This window comes from Sus scrofa, chromosome 11, assembly GCF_054392235.1.
Source record: "Sus scrofa isolate SSC_HxYL_T2T_F1_AM1 chromosome 11, Sscrofa_HxYL_maternal_Yorkshire_Landrace_v2.0, whole genome shotgun sequence".
NCBI lineage: Eukaryota > Metazoa > Chordata > Mammalia > Artiodactyla > Suidae > Sus > Sus scrofa.
This window is the reverse complement of record NC_139393.1, coordinates 80,938,019-80,961,018: the sequence shown is the minus strand read 5'-3', so window position 1 is coordinate 80,961,018 and position 23,000 is coordinate 80,938,019. Positions and strand designations below refer to the sequence as shown.

The 23,000-nt window shown below is 44.0% G+C and overlaps 1 protein-coding gene across 11 annotated transcripts in view; it reads left to right on the top strand.

Moving 5' to 3' along the window:
* LOC146398709 (uncharacterized) overlaps window positions 1-23,000 on the top strand; it is an 843,865-nt gene that overhangs the window by 204,508 nt on the left and 616,357 nt on the right. The window contains exon 3 of one of the 11 annotated variants that reach the window (XR_014819886.1): window positions 16,160-17,245. The exons of the other annotated variants lie outside the window; for them this stretch is intronic. The gene's annotated coding sequence lies outside the window, so the exon portion shown is untranslated. Of the gene's footprint in view, window positions 1-16,159; window positions 17,246-23,000 lie in introns of those variants that run through there. 11 annotated transcript variants of the gene reach the window in all.

Here is a 23,000-nt window from a genome sequence, read left to right as displayed (position 1 = left end):
AATGCGGCTGGAAAGGGAGGTGGCGCCATATGGCGGAGGCTCTGAAATGCGAGGGTGAGCAATTCGTACTTAATTGGGTCCATGGCAGGAGCTGTTGAAGGTTCTAATAACAGAAGGGACGCAGTACCGGCTGCTTTGGCGAACCCTATTATCTAATCTTTGGAACCAACCTCACAGGAGCGCGCCGGAGCCATCGCTCTCTGTGTCTGCCTTGCCCTCCACTCCGGACGCATGCTTCACATGGACCTACGGGGGTGGTGGTCATTTAGGTGGATGGACATTAGCTGCTTTGAACGCCCTCATCCACACTCTCTGTGCATACGTGGGAGTATAGCCATGGTATAAATTTCTAGTAGAATTGCTGGGACAGCAGGTACAAGCATATTACATTTTGATACAAATTGCTAAATTGCTCTTAAAAAAAGCTGATACCAATTTGCAGAATTCCAGCAGTGTATGAGAGGGGTTTGTTTTTCTTCACTCTTGCTACTATTTATCATTGTCAGGCGAAAAATGGAATCTAGTTATTTATGAAACGTACATTTCTTCAACTGTGTGTGAAAATTGGAATTCAAAAGCAGGAGTTTATTTTGAGTTAATGTGAACTGGTGTCTCTTTTATTACTTGGTTTGTAAAAACTTTTGCAGTGGTTTGACGATACAGTGAGTCCCAGTGCTAAAGAAAATTTGGATAAGATGCAACAAGCAATTGGCTTTCAGTCCTTGGGCCCCTGACCTTCAGAGCTGCTGGTTTTGCAGCCTTCATCAGTCATTTGATTAACAGTACAGTAATTTGACTTTATATTTGATGCGGCTGCAGTTCTGGAACCCACTTCAAGCATGATGGTAGGCATTTATTGTTTAGAATTAAGCATACAATTAATTATAGAATTTTATTAAAATACCTGAAATTTTAATGACTTATTTTTTAAACAAAGTCACTGTTTACTATAGCATCACAAATATACATCATGTAGGAATAAAGCCAACAATAGAATTGAAATTCCCTCAAATACAGTTATTTATAAAATGCATTATAGGCGTTCTCCTGTGGCACAGTGGGTTAAGGATCCAGCACTGTCATTGCTGTGGCACAGGTTCTGTCCCTGGCCTGGGAATTTCCACATGCCACAGACATGTCCGGAAAAAAAAAAAGTCTCATTGACAGACATTAACAGTGGCTTAAGTACATGGAAATATAGTCCATATCTATATAAGTTGAATAGTCTCAGTGTTTTAAAGATATCAAACTTCCTGAATTCAATTACACAGTCACTATAATCCAATGAAAATCTAAATAGGTTTTGGGTGGAACTTAATAAGCTAAGCCTAAAGTTTACAGAAAATTGCAAAAGGCTAAGAACAGCTAAGAGACTCAAACATAAGAACCAAGTAGGAGGAGTCTAACAAATATCATGAATTATTGTAAGACTACAGTGATAAAGGCAGTGTAACATAGGGGCAGGGATATATAAAGAGTTCAGTGGAAAAGTCGTACATACACAGAGGGCTGCAGAAGTAGACAGCAGCTGGAGTTTCAACAGATGGTGATAAGAAAATCGGGTGTTTGTGTAACGAAAGACAAACTTGATGGCTCTCACAACATAGCCAAATGCAATTCCAACTGTATAGAAAGTATAAATGTAATACAATTACAAAACCTTCAGAGTATAATATAAAAGCATATCTTCATGGCCTCAAGGAATGAGATTAATTTCTCAATTCTTAAGGAACAGGTTGATAAAAAGAACTGTGTCAAAGTTGAAATCTGTTCTTAAAAATATATGAGCCTAAAACGATGAGCTCTGTAACGGGAGATGAGTATGTATTCATATCAATATCCGAATCCAAATCCATGTCCATATTTATACACCCAAGGCTGGTTAATGTGTAGAAATGGCAAATCATACTTACAAATCAACGAGAAAAGGATACCTCAGTGGAAAAGATGGGATAAAACCACAAAAGATCACTTCCAAAAGGAGGAAATCTATTTGGCCATTAAACATGTCATTGCTAAATTTCATTCTTAATCAGGAAAATGCATATTCAGCCTGCCATGAAACACCCACAAGAAAGGCTAAAAGGAAAAGACAAAATATCAGGTGTTGACAAGGTGGCAAATTAGAGTGAACTCTCTTGAATTTACTGGAAAGGGAGTAGGTTAGTTTCCTTTCGTTGACGTAACAAATTGCCGCAGACATAGTCACTGAACACAGATTTATCCTGTTGCGGTTCTGGAGGCCAAAAGTCCGCAGCCAGTTTCACGAGGCTTAAGTCAAGGTGTCAGCGGGGTTGACCCATTCTGGAGATTCTGGGGTTGACTTACGTTTTTCTGTCTTCTATTTACGTTTAGCTTAATACGTTTATTCCTATGACTAAAAATTTAGAATCAAGGAAGTGCTAAAACATCGAAGTGGACTGTGAAAAGCCAATTAGTCAAACATAGGATGCCATTTTGTTACTGTTGTGTAGGACGACAAAGGAGAGGTTTTGCGGTTCGTAGCTTAGCAGAGGACAGTAGTTCTTTGTCCCCTCCCAGAGGACATCGGCAAGAAAACCCAGGAGAGGCCTCTTCCTGTGGAATGCTTTGATAACACCAGTTTTTCATTTGGTTTCCCAAGCACGTGCCAATTGCTTAAGTGCTCTTGCTATGCATACATAGAGAGCCCAAACGTGGAATGATGTTGCTGTGTTTTCAGCAGTAATTCCATCATGGGTTATAGTAAAATCACACGGGGAGGCATAGGAAGGAAGCCACAATTCATGGACATCACAGGACAGTGGGTCATTTCAACCACCGTCCTTGGTGAGGTACAGCCTGAGAATGTGTGATGCTCCCCCAGTGAAGATGCCGTTAAAAAGGCAGAGATTAGCTTTTCAGAGCGTGGCCTGGGTGAGTTAAGATAACTGGATTCCTGGTGGTTGGCCAGGCAACACAGTCATACATCACCACATGTTTTTGGCTGGAGAAGCTGATGCTGCCTGACCCCTGACATGGCCACTCAACTGCACGGTGAGCAAGCTCAGGGCTCCTCCTCAGGCAGTGGACTTGAGAGTGACTGTGCGGAGCTCGTCAAAGGGTTACCCCCGAACCTCTGCCGTGTATCCATCCATTCTGAGGCCAGATGCACTCTGACCGTGGGCGTTCTGGTTTCCTTTCCTTTTTTTTCTCTTTTTACACCGCACTTGCAGCATATGGAGATTCCTGGACTAGGGGTTGAATCAGAGCTGCAGCTGAGGCCACAGCAACACCAGATCTGAGCCACATCTGTGATCCATACCACACCTTGCGGCAACGCCAGATCCTTAACCCACTGAGGGGGGGCCAGGGATCGAACCTGCATCCTCAGGGAGACCCGTTGGGTTCTTAACCCACTGAGCCACCACAGGAACTCTCATTCTGGTTTCTCAAGGCAGAGGTGGCCGAGCAAAAGGGCGTGTGACACACCTACAGGATGGATGTGACTCAGGTATTTATACTGGAAAAGAGTTCCGTCAAACAGCCACATAGGGAAACAACCAAAAAAATACGTCATTTTTGTTGAGGCTTGTTTATGGTTTAATGATCTTCTGTTCAAACACCCTGCAGGAAACTTGGGGACCTTCGGCTCAAATAGTCTGAAATTTCCATTCAGGCAGGACAGTGTTGTACACCACTATCTATCGGGAGGGTATTTATTCTGGCCCCAAAGTCCTCTTACGTCAAAGCCAAGGAATGTGCTACGAGAAAACCACTTCAAAAGAGAAAGGAGTCGGAAATGCACCTATTTCGAAATCTGAGATCTGATGACAAATCATAGCAAGATTTCAGAGAGCTGATTGTCAACCAGGCACTAAAAATACATTCAGAAAAGTTATTTTTCTTTGCCAAGATTCATATATTTTTGACAAGATTAATATATTGTTGAACCACTCAAAAATTGATCAATATTGGCAGCCATATTGGGTTTATTTTAATTTTTTTAGTTTCCAGTGCTCTAGGTGGCTTTTTTTTTTAATTATATGATTTGTGCTTTTTTTTTGGTAATTATTATTTTTTAATAGTTATTCCCCCAATACAATTTTTTTCTACTGTACAGCATGGTGACCCAGTTACACATACATGTACACATTCTGTTCTTTAAAAAAATTTTTTTTTTAATTTACGTTTGGTTAGTCCTGCTGCCTGTAGCAAAAATACTTGAAGCTTTATAGGATAGTCAAAAATAAATATAAAAACATTTCAACATGCATCTTTCTGAAGCGGTTGTAGAAATACAAGCAAACCCTGAATCTACAAATTGGAGTATTATAGTCATCCACAAATTAAAAATGATTTGGCAAGTATAGTTCAGTTATTGAAGGAGGGTAATATCCCAATGCTTTAATGAATAAAACATGTAGGAAGCATGAAGGCAGAGCCAAGCTCTAACGCCAGGGTATTATGGATAAACTGACGGCTAGCTATTTTGTTGAATCTCTCTCATCTTTGGCACATAGACTTCCTCTCTTGCTCTTGGCCTTGAAACTATTTGCATAGATTTTTCAGCTGAGGACTCCAAGCGAATCTGTGCTTAGCTTTAAAAAAGGCTGCTGCTGGAGTTCCCATTGTGGCACAGCAGAAACTAATCCGACTAGTAACCATGAGGTTGTGGGTTCGATCCTTGGCCTCACTCAGTGCGTTAAGGACCCAGAATTGCAATGAGCTGTAGCGTAGGTCACAGACGTGGCTTGGGACCTGAGTTGGTGTGGCTGTGGCTTAGGCCGGTGGCTACAGCTCTGATTGGACCCCTAGCCTGGGAACTTCCATATGGCGTGGGTTCGGCTCTAAAAAGCGAAAAATAAAAAAATAAAAAAAACAAGACTCTCCTATTCAACTTAAAGTTACCTGTGGATATACGGAGATTGTCTCAATCAGGATGTATTTGTGTATCATACCCCAAAAAGCTTGTGTTTATACAGAAGAGACCATTCTTAGCCTCCAATTTCACATGCATGTTTTTTCTTGATGTGTCCTGTCCTGATGACCATTCCTTGTGTAGCAGTTTCCATAGGTTTGCAGGTTGCTACCTGTCTAGACATTTATCCTGGGCAGCCAGTTTAATCTGACGATTAAAAGGCAGACCAGATCCTTCATAATGTGGCTTGAAGGATGAACAGGACAGCCTCTGCTCCTAAAACCCACCTGCTAACAACAGCCCTGACAATGGCTTCTTACTAAGCATGTTTGCTGTGTACGACACTATAGATGTCCATGTGTGAACACCAACTAGGAATTTCACTGCAAACCCAGGCTTGCTTTCTACATGTGTGTCCATTGGCTAAGGGATTAGGTCCCAGGCTTTTTGTTTTATCTATGACTTCATGTGTGAACTCTTTGGGCTGATGTTCTTCTTTGCAGGTTTGCCAAGGAGAAAGCTCTAACAGCCTTTGCAAGAATAAAATGAGGTTTGCTCCTCCTTGCATGAGGCAGAGGGCAGGGATCATCAGAGATGGGCTCACCCCTGACCTTCTTCCTTCGCTTCCGAGGCTAAGCTCTGTGCCTCGCCCAGGAAAGCCCTCGCCTCCTGGGGAGGTGGTGGGCAGCCCGGATCCCTGTCCTTGGCCGCTCTCACTCGCTTCTTTGTCCTGAGATAGAGGGCAGTTTGCAGCTTGTATAGAAATGGCACCTTGAACCCACACAGCTCGCACCTGCTGGAGCTGAGATGCACCCCCAGATGCCTGCCTTCAAGGCCATATGTGAAAAAATATAAAATCGCCTTGTGGTTGGATCTGAGATACCTCAGGCCTGCTCCTCCAGGCATCTCGAGTCTGCCCCCACCTCCCCTGGAGGTTTCTGGGGGTGGGGCTGAGAGTGGTTGTGTGGGGTGTGTGGCGCCCCCTTCTGTCAGGTGCCATTGGCATCATGGAAACGGGAACTGCCATCCCGGAAAACACTCTGGACCCCCACCGACTGTACGGTTCTGGGCCTGTGTCACCTTTGAGTACAGTTCTAAAAGCATTCTTATTCTGCAAGGGTCACTACTGCTGGCCAGTGTGTCTTCTGGAGCCTTCTAGATAGATGCGTTGACTATAGTTTATCCTCAGCATTTAGCAGGAAGGGGACAGGTCCTGGGTGTTCAAGGGTGGGTTTTCTCTCCTTTAGAAATGGCCCAAGGCCCTCCTGTCCTCCACACGTGGGTTGGGTGACGGGCCATTCCTTTGCCTCTTAAAATCACAATTCCTGAGTCATCACCAGACTAGACCAAAGAGCAGGGGACACTCCAGCTCCCAGAGGCCAAAGCACAGTCAAGAAGGTATTATGAGCAGATTATAAATTTTTTTTAATAGTCATATGACTATGCTACTTTCATAAACTGAGAATTTTTTAAGCCCTAAAACAAACAACAAACATTTTCCCCCCCTTTCATATCTCCCCAAATGGAAAGGAAATTCTTGGAAAAATCTATTTTTCCATCACTTTTCTTTTTCCACTATTATTAACATTTTAAAAGTTCTTCCATAAGACATAAGAGTCTGTTATCTGACAGCGCTAAGAATTACTATATCATTTTATATAATAGATTGTGTTAGGGTAATATCTTGGTCAGTATTCTTTGGTGTATATTCTTTTTACTAAAGTTAGCAAGTGAATGGTATTGAGTGGAAATAAGTCCTGTGGTCTCAGATTTTTTTTTTTTTTTGATATCTTTGCATAACACCAGTTCATCAACTAAATGATATTTAACTTATTTAAGTGTTTCAGTCTCATTTTTAAAGGTAATTTGAAGCTAGTCTGAATACCTAGAATTCATTCCGGATTTTCTTCAAAACTTTCAGGATTTAATAGCTCAATTTGTAGTTCATGCCAGCCCACCCAGGGTGTTAGAAAGAGATGGAATCTCTGACATAGTGTAGTTTTTGAAGACCTATTATATTATCCTTTCCTATCAGGTTCTGTAAGTATTTCAGTGTGTGTCCAAATAGAACACCAGTTGAGACAAACCCATTGGTTTGACCTAATGTGAGATTATTTCTCATGAAATAATATTTAATGCGAAAAAAATGCATGATAAATGCAGTGAATACTTCAAATACCTTTTATACGACAGCCAAGCAAAACTTAATTCAAGTGTATAATAAAAGCTTAAAATATCATCTATTTTATTATGATCACTTGGGTACAGTATGTGTCAGCGACATAGCTATATGGAAACTGTTCTGTAAGCCAATTGTGTTTTACTGCTGAATTATATAGCTTGAAAAGCCGTAGAGTAGAAGTGAAATATTTGAAAAGATGTGGAATAAGTATTAATGTTCTTATTTGACTGGAAGGCTTGGATGCTGCTTTTCTAAGATTTGCTTTTTATGTGGTATTAATCAGTAACTGTAAATGCGGTTAATAAAGTCTCCTAATCCTTACTGCCTCGACTGTGGGCTAGAGCTTTTGCACAAGCCCGGGGCCATGTTGGTTGGACTGGACTATCAAATGGCCAGAGGGTTAACCAGACATACCGCTGGAGCAAGCACTCGCCGGCATCCTCCGGTTTGTCGTGTGGGAGCTCTGCCTCTCCAGGAGGCCCCTCTGAGACGTTTCGTTGCCACCCGTCGGGATGGCACTGTCCACAGACGATCGTCTCTCCCGCTTCATCCTGCAGCTGGAGGCTCGGCTGCTCCCGCCCGCCCCGCATCCGGGCCCTTCCACCCCCATCCATCACCTCTCCTGGGGTGTCAGCGGCTGATCCCTTTTTCCCGGGGAAGAGCGGTGAGAGGGACCCGTCCCCCCCGGTTCTGGGGTTGCAACCTACAGGATGAAAGTTCAGCCCGGGTTTGTCCAGGCCCTGGGTTTGCTCCCAAAGTCCAGCCATGCGGCGCAACAACTGCCCTTAAATCAGAAAGGCTTTCTGGGCCCCAGCGGCAGATTGGGGCCTGTGTTGAACAACTTTCAAGAGTCACCGCCTGTTAATTCAAAGCCAGACGCTGATCCCAGCGACTTCAGGTTCCTGCATAATTAACGGGGACCCCCTCTGCCCCTCCTGTCTCCTTTCCCAGCTCTTCCAGAGACACCCTCCAGTCCGGGAGCCCAGCCTCAGGCCCACTAGACTCCCCCCGGCCCTGACTCTGGGCCTTTTGCTCCTAGGTGCAATTTATGTGTCCCATCACCAGTCTTATTTATTTTACTCTGTAGCTATTTTTGAGGATTGAGGTCATTTTCTTTACAGTAAAGCGGTGAAACTTTTTATGATTTTATTCAGCGCATGAAGCCGGGACGGACATCTCAATTCTAAGAATCGCTAATTAGAAATGAACTCCTAAGCTTTTTCTTGAAACCAGCTGAAGCGATGGTTATAGCCCGCACACCCTCACACAAGGGGTTCTCTGTCTACACGGGGAATTGGGAGTGGTAATTTGGACGTTACCTTGAGATTTCTTTTTATATTCCTGGATCTGTTTAGAGGAGAACCAGGCAGTGCCTTTCTGTTAAGCCACGTAAAGCTCTCAGAGCCCTGGCGGCCGCCTGGTGAACACCAAGTCCATGTCAGCCGTGCCTCGGGCACTTTTTGCAGCAGGACGGAGCGGGCCACCATCTCTAGGTTCCTTTAAGCCCCCGAACAGGGAGAGGGCAGGTGAGATGAACATCAGCTCTTCCTGCATCGCTCTTCCAGGACCATTGCTACGTTGCCCCCTTCCATCTGCTAATGCACGTGTTCCAGAGGAAAGAAGAGAAATGTGCTCCTCCCCAATTTGCTGGGAGCCCGTGGCAACCACCCATTTCCAGCTGGTGGTGGAATTCACTGAACCACCACCGTCTGTCCTCACTAATGGAGGCGCACCTGCTCCTCAGGGCCAACTCTCGGGAAAGACTCCGATTCTTCTTTCTGGCCAGCTGTCGATCCAGCGAGCTCGAGAAGCCGGACTGGGTGCACGATGAAACACAAAGTGTGGAAACAGGTTTTCACATCTTATTTCAAGCCAGTCCTCTGAGGTGTCTGATGGACGATTTGTTGAAGGCTCTTAAATGGCAACAGATGTGGTCACTGGTCAAAACATCCATCTGCCACATTGCCCTCGATCAGTCACACAGATCCATCTTCTCGATTCTTCCGCTTTGCCTCTGCTTGCCCATTGTCTCCTCTTAGGTCAAAGGCAAGGAGAATTCAAGCATCCATCCATTCAGTGTCCACTGTGAAGACCAGAAAAGATAACTGTCATTAAGCAACTTCCAGCTTCTGGCAGATTTTAGAACCCCAGCCTGATTTTCATTACACACGCTCACACCCATACTCACCGCTGTGCGCGGTTCACATTGCCTCTGCTCAGTGTGATGAATGAGCTTATCCATTTCACTGCCTCTGATTATTTTGAAAGGCTAATGATCACTTTTGTGTGAACAAATACCAAGAAATACAACTGTGAGGCTGGAAGTTTATTTCATTTGAAGATACGGCGTATGTGTGAGTTGAGGAAGGGAGACCCCCAGTCGGTAATTCATAATGTTCCTCCACGGGGAGGGGGGGAGGGGGGGGCCACAAACACGAAGGGTGTCTGTTGCCAAGCGTCTTAATCACCTCTTTCTATCTGGTAGGAATAATGATAGGTCTCTCTAAGCGGTGCCCATTAGACAAGTAACACCCTTTTTTAGACTCTTTCAGGATGCTGTGTAGACACTAGGGTGGATATGTGCTGAGAAGCATCATGTTTCTTTGCTACGGAGAAAACCCCGTAGAGAAAAGGGGAGACTTCCAACTCCCTTTGCTCAAGGTTTACACCCGCGCAGGTGTAAGCTGGCGTGCTCGCGCTGCACCAGATCCTGCCCAGGAACCATCGCTTAGAGGACGTGACTCCTGCAGGAGCTGTGTGCCTGTTGTGGAGGGAGGTGGGGCCCTTGCCATGGCAACAGCAGTTTCTCTCCGCCCCTCCGCTCAGCCTTCCCTGCTCCCTGTTGCTTTCCTGCCTCTTCTTTCAACCCCGCACTCTCAGCTAAAACTTAAGTGGTGGTACTCAGTTGCCATAGAGACCTTCTCTGCCCCCAAATGCCCTGATCCACTTTCCCAAGGTGGAGAGACGAGGGCTCATTACATTATTTAAATCCTGACTCTCCCAAGTGTTCTTAGGTTTATGTCTCAGACTGTTTATATGAGTAAATATGTTGCTACATACCATAATATTTATTGGCTATAATCTTTGAGTATGTTTCTGTCTTAGTTCCTTGGGGTTGCTGTAAAAGAAATGCCATAGACCGGGTGGCTTATGAATAGTAGAAATTTATTCCTCATGGTTCTGGAGGCCGGAAGTCCAAGATCAAGGACGCAGCAGACCTGGTGTCTGCTGGAGGCTCTCCCTGGCTCGCAGACGGCTGGCTTTCACCCTCTGTCCTCATCTGGCAGAAGCAGGAGAGCCCTCTGGGGTGGCCTTTTATAAGGGCGCTGGTCCCCCCATGACCTATCACCCCTAAAGGCCTACCCCCCATACCATCCTGAAGAGGAGACTCTGCAGTAAGAAACTTTCAGTCTGTAGCAATTGTTCTTCACACAGCAGAGTGATTAAGCACTGGCGGTACACACCCTGCTGTTTTTCCCGCTTACTGGTGAGTGTGACCCTAAGCAAGTACCTTAACCTCTTTGTGCCTCAGTTCCTTTAGCTGTGGAATGGGTATAATCATAGCACTAATTTTATGTGTATGTTATGAGGTTTCAGTGAGATTCATGGAAACTGTTTTGCATTGTGCTTGGCCTGTTGCAGCCAGAATAGGGCAGTTAGAGAAATCATTTTCATTTGACCTTAATAATTCACGCTCCTAAGTTTTGGCTTCCATTGAGCAGGCATCAGAATCCAAATGTGAGGATAAATACTCGCCGTTTCTTTATTTTGAGAAAGAAGTCGCAGGGGCATTATGGGCAGGAGGTGCAGCTGTACTGGCCGCCCGGGTTTTGAGATGTGGCATAGTTTTAGGTGGCTCTTTTTTCTCTGGTACCAGCTTAACTTGCTGCTGTTCTAGAAGGATGGTCAGAAAAGAGAAGGGAGGACAGGGTGTCTGCATCCAAACACCAGAGTGGAAAGAACAGGGAGTTCAAGAAGCTGCCATTACTCTGTGGTCTTGGTAAAAAAACAAAATTTTCCTGTCACTTTTAGCAGATCTAAAAGATGGAGATAACATCTTTTTGTTTTGTTTTTTAATGGCCGCAAATGCGGCATATGGAAGTTCCCGGGCTAGGGGTCCAATTGGAGCTGCAGCTGCGTGCCTACACCACGGCCACAGCAACGCGGGATCTGAGCCGAGAGTGTAAGCTATGCTGCAGCTCAAGTCAGTGCCGGATTCTTAACCCACTGAGTGGGGCCAGGGATCAAATCCGCTTCTGCATAGAGACTATGTTGGAATTCTTAACTCACTGAGCTGCAATAGGAACTCCAGAGACAACATTTTATTTTGTTATTTTTTTTATTTGCAGGGCCACACCCATGCCATATGGAGGTTCCCAGGCTAGCGGTCGAATCGGAGCTACAGCTGCTGGCATGTGCCACAGCCACAGCAACACAGGATCCAAGCCGCATCTGCAGCCTACACCACAGCTCACAGCAACACCAGATCCTTAACCCACTGAGCGAGGCCAGGGATCGAACTCATAACTTCGTCGTTCCTAGTCTTGCTTCCACGACGGGAGCTCCCATCCAGAGACAACATTTGAATTGGCTAATTTCTCCAGGTTATTTTGAAGATCAGATGCATAGATCTATTTGCGTCATCGCCAGTGACTGCATGTTTAAGTTTTGGTGGTACTTTCTCTCTGTTTCTGGTTCAGCCCCAGGGGGTGCTTCTGATATTCCACAAGATGGAGAGAAATGTTTTCCCTTTAAATCCAGTAAGGCAGGTTGCTAAATCTCACAGTACATTCATTCAAGTTTCTTCTTTTTTTTTTTTTTTTCTGTTAACTCTGGAACATGAATCCTGCTTAGGGAAAGTTACTGCCCCAATTAAGAAATTTATTCATACATGCATTTAGGTAAAATGCATGCATAAAACAAAACATTGATGTCTCAGCATTTCAGAAAATTCTCACAAATTACAAAGTCATAAATAAAATTTATCTTGGTTCTAATTTCTCCTTCCTTTTTCTGCTCAAGGGTAATTTGCTCTGAGCACTTAGCATGATACACCTGTTTCCCATATCAGGAACATGAGCCTCTGCCTTTGTCCAGCACACCCAGAGCATCCGAGCAGCGGGCAGACCCCAGGGGTTCCCTAGAACACCCATAGGTTTGGGAGCTCCTTCAGAGCAGGGCCTATGCCACACATCAGCATCCAGCCCCGTCCCCAATTCTTTATAGGCTGTCAGTAAAGGAATGTTTGCTGACCTGGAATGATCTGACTCTCACGCTCCATCCATGACCTGATGCTACCAGCAAGACAGGTGAGTACCAACCAGGTCACCACGGGGATGCTCGGTGATGCCAAGCAAAGCCGGAGGAGTCCCCATCAACTGGCCAATACCCCCATTCTAGAACTAAACTACGCTCTCCTCTCCTCGGCCACCTGACCGCTTTTAAACAGAGACCAGCTCACAGACAGTAAATGCCTCGGAAGGACAATTACAAACAAGATAGGAAAGCGTGGCCTCTGACAGGCAGCTAGCGAGATGTCCTGCCTAATTTTCCCCTAGTTCTCCCTGATTTCTTTTGGATTCTAGGAAAACGGAAGAAGAAAAGTCTCAAGGCAGGCTTAACTAGCATTCCACGAATGGGTAATGGAATGAACGTTCATGTTGACACCTGTAAAAATCTCCCTTGAATGTTTCCACATTTGTGTTTCACCCAGTAAAGCTTTTTAGCCTCAGGGCGGTAGTCAGAGCTGGTCTGTCCTGCGGCGGTGATGTGACTGCTTTTACTGCATGAAAACCTTTCTTGGTGTGATTTTTAGGGACAGCTAAACCTGGCAGCTGAGGTCCACATGGATGTTGATTTCGGTGAGGGATGCCAGGGCCCCTGGCAATAGGTGCTGCAAAGTAGCTTTTCTTCCGGAACTTTCCTTGTGGATGTTTTGCTCTTGGAACTGGCAAACATCTGCCGAGGGCAGATAGCTAAATAGCTGCAATTTTCTAGCTTGGCCCTATTTTTGGCTTTCAGTGCCGGAGGCATTTGAACACCCATGGTGGAGGCTGGATTCTGGTGGAGACTTCAGGAACTTGGGAGACCCAAGCTGTTTTAGATCAATTGCTGCCCGTGCTTAAAGGGCTAGTAAAAACAGGTTATAATGTTTACATGACTCTTTATGGGTCAGAGTTTATTACAGTTGTATTTAATGGCCTACATCGGAGGAACTCTTTACAAGATTTTCCTGCATTTGACAGTCCTGTTTCAGTGTATCTGGGAGGGGGAAGTGGCCCCCCCCCCTTCATTCTCTTTTGCGCTCTGTTTTATTTTTTCTCTTGCAAAAGGAGTGAGCTCAGAAGACTCCCTAATTTCAAGCCATATTTCTGACTTGGGAGCCAATAAACCAAATTAGATTCCGTGCGTGTTCAGAGACAATGGGCAATTTCAAATGGCTTTGAGCCTTCCTTTAGAGGTTCTACACCTACCACTTGTGCACCGAGGGCATTTCGATTTGACCAGGAGACGTCTGAATTTGCCCGAACGCCAGGCGATGTTTCTCTCCTCTCTGCCTTCGCCGCATTGAGTGGCCCAGAGCCCAGACTGTAGGCTGGCCAGCCTGCCTTTGCAGCACTCTTCCACCGTTCGGTTGTCTATTTCTTGGGCACATTTTCCGAACCTTCCTGAGCTTGGAGCTAGTGCTACTTACTTACGAGATCCCGATCGGGGTTAAAAAAAGCAATGATGCTGAGTCGTGCATGTGGGGATGTCCGTCTCCTTCATTGTCCCCTTCCCCAGCTGCTCCTGGAGGCCCAGCAGGCTCTGGACACTGTCAGGGACCTTAGAGGTAAAGCAAGTGGATGAAGTCATGGTCCCTGTTCTCAGGTTCAGTGGGGGGAGAGACGGACGCACACAGGTCCCTGGACATTAAAGGCTGTGAAGCAAAAGAAGGGAGGCCGGGGCAGAAGTGTTATTTCGTACAATGTGTTATTTCTGTAGATGATCCAGGGAAGCCCTGTGATGGCAGAGAAACAAATGAGGAGTTTGGAATGAACATATATGCTTACTATGCATAAGTTAGGTAAACAAGGACCTACTGTATAGCTCTGGGAACCGTACTCAGTATCTTATAATAGCCTATAATGGAAAAGAATCTGAGATGCCAACAGCCGAGTTCTCTGGAAATCGTTTTATTCTCTGAATGGATCTCTTGCTTTTATTAATATACAGCTTGATTTCCAATCTTGAGATCATACTAATTTTGTTGTCTCTATCTTCATCTTTTTCCTGTTCTTAGCTTTGTTTTAAATCTTCAAAATGGTAGAACCTCCCTTGCAATGCTGTCCTTAGCCTCTTGTTTCAGAAACTCTGGTGTCAGTATATTTCTTCCCTGTGTGTGGTGATTTTAAAAATCGAGCAATGTGGTCAATTGTGTGATAGTGGGCGGCTGGAGGGATGCTACCCTGAGTCAGACGGGAGGGTCCATTTAACCCACAAGAGAGTTTAACAGGGACCAGGGTATTTGGCTGCTGGGGAAACCCGGCCTCCATCACGGGTCAAACAAGGCACCCACAGTCTACCTAGCACTGTGCCAGCAGCAGGGCAGAGCTTCCTGTGTGTAGACCACATTCATCTATGGAGTCTTTACAAGTTAGAGGCCACAGCACCATCACAGGGCTGGACACCCAGCTCTGCTGAGGATCTGGCCATTTGGCGATGGGGTGGGGAGGGGGTGATACTGTCAGCCAAGAGGACAAGGCCAGCACATTTTTGTGGGAGGAGAGGGGCCGTTTTAGTGATGCGCTATGGGGTAATTTTATCCGCGTCCACTCCTCTATCCTTAAAACCTTAGCATTTAGAATAACCGTTTTCGCCCTATGCCTCACAGAGAACGAGCATCTTCAGCCGTCGTTACCTTTACCTGTAGGAAGCAGAGAGCTGCCCGTGGGCTGGGACGTGAAGGGGACCCAGACCCAAGTCTCCTCTGTCAACCATGCCTGAAATTCCACCCCAAGACATGACTGTTTTGACCCCGTAAAATGCAAGGGGCGCTGGCTGGGGTAATAAAGTGCGAGGACTGTTTTATGAGTTTGGCAGCCCCCTCCTTTCCACATCGTAGTGGGGAGAATGCGGAGGGCATGCCTGGCATTGGCGGTGGCAGAGAGACAGAGGCTATCACTGGACAGTGATTGGGCTGTTTCAGGATAGGGTCCCAGTGGAGGCTGAGCCGTCAGGCTGATGCAAGTTTCAAGTTCAAGACCTTACCATTGACCTGTGTCCAGGAAGCTAGCAGTGGCAGCTGAAGGTGTGATAAGCTCCAAATCGTTGTTCTGTGGTTCCACTTATGCCGGGGTAATTAAAATCATTTATACGGCTGGCTTCAGAGAGGCAGTCAGGGCGCTGGGTTTGGTCTTCCAAGTTCCTCTAATTCAGCTGTTTGAAAGAGCAGGCCACCACGTCTGTTAGAGAATATGTGTGTATTCTGAATTTTTATGAGTTGGACTCATCACATCTCTCCTTTGGCTTAAAAAAATAGTGAAAGCTAGAATATATAACTCATTTCCATCCCCAGGAGTGGGTACAGATATCATATTCTGTGATCCTTGGAAAAACTCCCTTCCTCTGCAAAATCTAGCCATACTTGGATGTTTTCTTATGCTCACATTGACTCTTTCTGCCAACTGTTGGACTCACTCGCGCAGTACAGGTGGCCAAATCGAAGTCAGGAATGAACACATGGCACAGGTTTTATTCTTTACCTTATCATGTGTAGGACAAATATTAAAAGATAGCCTTTGTGTGTTTGCTTTCTGTACAGACCACACGCATACACCAAGCCCTGTAGTCTTTGTTTGAGTGTACAGGACATGCTTAAAAACTTTCACTGGGATTTTACGTAGAGTATTAGTTTTTCTTGGAGCTTCTGGCCAAGGGCACGTTTTTGGAGAGGTCTCAGACCCACATAATTCAAGGTTGGCTGTCACACCTGCAGACGTCCAGATAAAAACAAATGATCTGAGATTCCCAGTGCAAATATAGTGGAATAATGGCACAGAAATAAAGAAGGCTACTTTGCAAGCAAATCACCTTGTCTGTCTGTGTATCCTTCTCAGCTCAGAGCCTAATGCTTGCACGGACAACTCCTCAATAAACAAGTGCGAAGTGAGTGAACACAACAGAGTGTGTGAGGGGATCCCGGATGCCCTGTAACGTGGAAATGATGTCATCTAGTAACTGTTGACGAAAGAAGGGTGTTTCTCACTTGCATAACAATTGGAGTAAACACAATCAGTGCTTCATTGTGCTGGAAGCATTTAGTGGACCTACAGAAACAGACTTTCCTCTAGAGATACAGAACTGGGGACAAAAGTTTGACCAGTTTTCAAATTTGTAAAAATGGCACTTACAACTGTGTGAATTGAATACGTAATGGACAGGATTGCCGTGAGGGTTGTTAGCCTCTAACTGTTAAAAACATGCCAGAAGAGGTTGAATGACTGTTCCTCGGGTGGGGGAAGCACGGTGTCAAGGCGGAGTGGAGGTTGGTAATCACTGTTAGAACTCACTTCAATTCTCTTACGACAGGATTTATTTGAACCCGTATATATTAGTACCTCATTTCCTTCCCATATGGCTAAGTGTTTCTATTCGATGTATTTTCATCCTCCTCATAATGCCCTTAATCACAGTGGTTATGATGTTTTGGTATCACTTGATATATGCCCATTAAATAATGATTCCAATTTTCCTAGTTGGCTTGTGGAATCAATCTCGTAATTTTAAGGTCATGCTTTGTAAAACACTCAGTGTTCTGGTGTGGGAAGTAAAGCGAGGTCTCGGTAGACCCAAGTGCCCTGAGTTTTCTGTCAAAGTACCAGTAGGGTTTCTACTTGTCACAGCTGTACTGGATCAATGAAAGCACCACAGGTGTTTCTATTTCAATGGACTTCATCTTTCTGACAAGACAAATATGGAAGAATCCACTTCTTTCTTGATGAAAAATAATGCTTAATTTATAATTCCTTGTTAGAGCTAAAACTGATGGACTATATATGATATGCAATATTTAAACAATCTTAAATAAACCTTAAGTTTCTAAGACAAGTGGGGTATAGAAATTAATAAGATTCTGCCTTTCAAGAAGTTTATTTTTTTATTTTTAAAAAGTTACCTGATGATTTTATTAAAGTGCAGTTGATTTACAATGTTGTGCCAATTTCTTCTGTACAGCAGTGACCCCGTCATATATATATGTATATATATGGATACGTATGTGTGTGTATATATATATATACACACGTACACATTCTTTTTCTCATATTGTCTTCAAGAAATTTAGATTTTGGTGGGAAGAGGGTAAAATTCATCCAGCAAATGGCTGAGGCACAAGAGGGAAAGTGTGAAGTGACCAAGTAGGACCATTCAGTTGCTCTTGCAGTTCAGAACAGAGAGCCAGGCAAGAACGATGGTTAAAGGAAAAGGTGGTGTGTGCGCAGGGCCTGCAGGCAGGGAGACCTGGGCTATTTGAAGACAACGGGGACACAGATTTAAGCGGGTATGATGGCAGAGTCAGCACATGGAGGCGGGAGCACGGAATAGGAGAAGCTGTGGTTTCAAATACAGGCAGGGACGTCGTGGGACATAACCTACAAAGCTGCATTACGCAGGCAGGTCCTGAGAAGCTGTGGAAGTGACCTTGGGTTGTGACTGTCAGCCCATGGGTTGCCAGGGGGTGCTTCCGAGGAGATAAGTGGACAGCAATTCTGTATTTTGAAAATGAATGGGAAGCGATGTGTGGGACTGATTAGACTAGGCATGGAATGAGAGTTCCCTGGTGGTTCTGTGGGTTAGGGATCTGGCATTGTCAGTGCTGTGGCACAGGTTGCTTCTGGGCCAGGAACTTCTGCATGCCAAAATGGAAAAAAAAAAAAAAAAGAAAAAGAAAAAGAAAAAAAAGGAACAGAGAATAGGAGTAGAATGGAGTTAGCCAGAAAAATCTAGAAAAATCCTCTCAGAATCGAGATGAGAGATAACAGGAACTAGAAAAATTGATGCAGGAAGTGGTATGAAAACGAGAAGAAGAATGATGAGTGTGTATGAGAAAGACACCCCATGAAATCGGAATTGAGGTTGATGGGGTGTGGAGCGTGGGCTTGGGAAAGAAGATGTGAGAAGCAGCTGGGAGAGGGCAGCAGGCTTGAGGGGGAGTGTGGTAAGCTGGCTGAGAGTCCTCGGAGTGTGGAGGTGGGTGAGGCAGCCAGGCCTGGATGCTGGCAGGAAGCTGGAAAGTTGTGCCCAACTTGTGGGGAGTGGTCTGTGCATGAGTGGAAATAAATCTGAAAGGGACCCACAAAGAAATCTCAGTTTATATTATAAAAGGATGAGATAACTGAGGAAGGAAACATATCACATATTTTCTGCATTATTGAAGCTTTTCAAAACACAAACACATCCTATTTTTTTTTTTTTTTTAATGGCTTGTTGAAAAGAATGAGATGGACCTAGGGATTGCAACATAGTTTTTTGGCAGTCTTCCTCTAAGAACAAATTGGTTCTAAGAGAAAAAAAGATTTCTGATATTAACTCTCATCTTTATTTCATGTTTATTTTAGCAATGAGATGAACATAAAGCAAAGTCTTTAACAAAATATTTATGCTGTTAAATGTCTTTCTGATAAACATAAGATTTTGCAGCCAAAAACTGATAATTTTTTTTAATAATCTGCAATATATAATAATATTGTATTGGGATACAAGAAACCTGACTTTTTCGCTTCATGGGAGCTATGATTCTTTGCAGTCATCTCCCAGAAACAATTAGTGTGAAAGGAAGTGGTGGTTTGTGCAGACCTCAACGACCCAATGGACCGAAAACCCTTTTGGTCTTTCCGACAACGATGCCAACCATTTGCTCCATTTAATTGTCACTGCCCTAGGTCTGTAGTTCATCTCTCGCCACACTCTGCTCTCTTTGATAGAATGCACCGGAAACCAGACAGATAACCATTCCTATAGTCTCTGTGTCCCGTGGCCTCCAAACAGTGGTTCCACAAAATTGTGAGTTCTTGAGCCCTGGCTCTCAAATCCTGTGTGATGTGGAAGAAAAGGGGACTCCTCTACCCCTTTTTGGACAACTATACGTTTTCAACACTTTTCCTGCACAGTATCACCTCAAAGGACGACTCTAATTAGTCAAAGAATCTTTCCTGCCGGGTGTGACATTTTCGCAGACATGATGTCACCTTCCAAAATTTCTTGGCTCACTCAAGGAAATATGAAACATGTTGACGTTATGCTGAAGATTAATTGGGTTCTAATTTTTAATTTTGGAAATCTTCTTGCTCCTTTTGAGTGACAGCTGAGATCAAACTTGCAAATGTCTTGCAATAACTTACCTAAGGGGATACTATCCCCAGAGAATTTATAATCTTAATAGAGATGTCATACAAGCATGAGATGCCTAGGAGGCTGCATATGGCAGACACTCTGAGCTTTGTGTCGGGTTTCACTAGAAGAAGAGATTAAACTAACACAGATAAAACTAAGTTATGCCAGTGTTGGAGGTTCTAGGCCATTCCTATTGAATTTTTTAGACTAGCTCGAGTTTTTGGCAACCTTTTGAAAAGTAACTGCCTTTGTGACTTATTGCTACTTTTTAAAGTTTTAAGAATTTTTTTCACCTCAGCCCAAAATATGATGGGAGGAGTTTCTTAGTTTTAAGCAAATCATGAACTACAAATTAACCTGTTTGATATTAATGTACCTATTTTGAAATTAAGCCACAACTTTACATTGATTTTTTTCCCACATCTAAGTTAAGTTCACAAAATACATGAGTCAATGCCTTAGTTTGTAATTGAAGGCTAATACTACCTCAGCATCACTTAGTACCTAATACTACCTTAGCAGCACAAATATGGTATTCAGTTTGTTACTTTCAAAGGAAATAAAATAGATCATACTTTAATAAACTGTTTCATTCTTACCCATGATGCAAAACATTACTTATGTATTAATATTGAGTAGTTTATCTCAGCCTAATTATAACAATAACTGTTGAGTTAAAATAAATATGCTCATAAATATAGTATAGTTCTAAATGTATCTAAGATTATGAGAAAAAACTATTACCAAGAAAGAAAAGTGGAATGATTTTAAGAAGAGGAGTAGTATTTTGAAGAGGTCAATAAGATAGCGGAGCCCTGAGTCTGGAAGTGCTAGAGAAGACTGTACTTGGAAATTCAAGGACAATCAGTGTCAAGGAAATCTCACCAGTTGGGAATCCTGACATCTCTTCTCTGGAGGCTGAAATCGAGGCCACAAGCATCCAGCCATCTGGAGAACCTGGCTTTGAGTAGAGGGCTGTGTGGCAGGTTGGCTGAGGAGCAGGGCAGATGCTCAGACTGGAGCGCTGGGCTTTGTGAGTCCATGTTATCCAAGCTCCCAGATACCAGGGTGGTCCTGACTTTACCTGAGGGTCAAGGGAATCAGTGGCAAAACAAGGGATACAAACGCCCATGTCCAGGCAGAATTTAAAACCAACTTGACCCGAGGTAGAAAATCTAAGTCCCTAAAAAGTCATCAGATGAACACTGCGTAGAGCAAGTGGATGCCAGGCCAAACCACACAGGACCTCGTGTGATGTAGGAAAGAGTTTGGATTTCATCCCGTGCTTGAGGGAAAGTCTTTGGAAGTTTAAGCAGGTGGTGCTTAATCTGTTTTCAGTTTGAGAGGATGACAGTGACTTCCTGGTGGAGAGTAGAGGGAAGGAGCTGAGAGTCGAGTAGGAGGCTATGACCGTGCCAGGTGATACAAGAGGATAGCGTGGCTGGGGGGTGGGCTTGCAGGGGAACAGGGGAAAGACCAGATCCAGGTGTGTCTTGGGGGGTGGCATCTGCAGGACTTGCTGAAGATGAATGTGAAGGATGAGGGAGAGAAAAAGTCCAACATGACCTCTGGTTTTCAGCCTGAGTAACAGGAAGAATGCTGAAGGCACCTGTGATTTACAGGCTGCAATTTCATGATTGTTTTAGATCATCTGCATTTGTCTTATCAAATAATCTTATTACTCTTTTCCTGTGAAAACCTCAAGTCACCATCACTCAGCTAAACCACCCTTTCCCCTCACCACCCAACATGTGTTGCATCGGTAAGAACCTAGACACGTCTTTAAATAACTCTTGTCGGGGAATGTGTAGACATCTTGTTCTAGTGTCTTAAGTTTCTGGTGCACATATTTTGTTCCAAGTGTACTTTATTTTAATAGTGAAGAAAGACACATATAACTTGAAAGCATTAAAAACAGTGGGGTCTTTTGAAGGTCCAGGTGCATGTGGGTTGAGGACAGTGTTAAGAGACAACCATGCTGATATCTGAGTAGGTGCCTCCTTCCAAAAACAAATTTGGAATGTTTTGAAGAAAAGTCAAGAGCTGGTGATAAAGACATCTGACTCCAGAACATAAACTGTGTAGTCAGAACGATGATGGAAGCAAGTATGGATGGAAAAACCATTGGATCAGGACGATCCTTTTGCCACCTTAAAGTGCAGACCTTGAACCAAGAACAAACTTGGCTTTCAGTTCTAACTCCGCCATCAGTTAGCCCCCTGGCCTTAGGAAAATCCTTTACCTTTCTGAGCTCAATTCCTTTATTTTCAAAAGGTGGGTAAAAATACCTATTTTGTGGGATGGCCATGACATTTAGAAGTACTCAGTTTTGAAGTGCCCATCACATTTATTTTGTCAGAAGTAATTTCTTTTTACTAAAATTTTTAATAAGAGTATGCATTCATTTATTATTTTACTCTCTACCTGTTTGAGGCTCCCTGGCAACTGCTACGGACCAGATTTGGTGCTGGGCATCTGGGATGAATGAAAATATTCCTACTTTGGCTTAATATCATATAAAAAATTCTAAACTTAGTGTATACCAAGTGCTATTGGAACAAATATATATATAAATTGAACACAACTTGGGAAAGAACCAGAAAGGGTGGGAAGTTCACTTGAGCCTTGTCCATAGCAAAGGAAGTTGGAGAAAAGTAAGTTGTAAAGCGAGAGCAGGATGGGAATAAAATAAAGGCATGGCATTGCATCATCTATCGAGGAGATGCTGAGTCGTGTAGTCTGGCTAAGACACAGGGCATATGCGGGTTGGAGAAAAGTGGTGGTAAATAAAATCCAGAAGAGGGTCAAGAATCTGGGCTTGATGTGATAAGGAGAGGCAGAGAAGCACAGTTTCTAAACTACTTTTCAAACACCTGTTATACCCATATGTACCTTCATACACAAAATCAGCATTTTCCATTTTAAATGCATAGATACATGTTTAACTTGCCCCTTACTCTGCTATGTAGCTCTTTTTAAACAGCTATAATGAGGAGCACTTGACAAATAATAAACAGTACATATTTCAAATGCACAATATGGAAAATCTTGACAAACACACAAACCTACGGAAACATCATAAGCAGGACAGAGGACCTGACTATTGTTCCCAGTGCTTTTCCCGGTGGCTCTTTGTAATGACATCCTTCAGTCCTTCCTCATTCTCTCCCGAGGCAGCCACTGATCTGGTTTTATCACCGTGGATTAGTTTGTGCTTTGAGCAGTTTCCATTAATGGAATAATACACGTACTCTTCTTTGTGGGCTTGACTCTGCAATACTGTTTTGAGATGCGCCCAGGTTGCTGCATTTACTCGTGGTTAGTCCTCTCTTAGTGCTGAGTCGTCTTCCCAGGCAGGAGTGGTCTACAGTTCTGCATCCCTTCCCCCGCTGACTGACATTCGACTTGATTCCAGGTTGAGCGGAAACCTTGACTTTCATTCACTCCCCTTAACTGGTTCTCAGTCACATGGTCACTCCACGTCTCAGAAAAGAAGGGACCACATCCTTGAGCTAATTTGCCCTGAAACAGGATGAGGAGAATTTGGTGGGCAATTGTTTTTTTTTT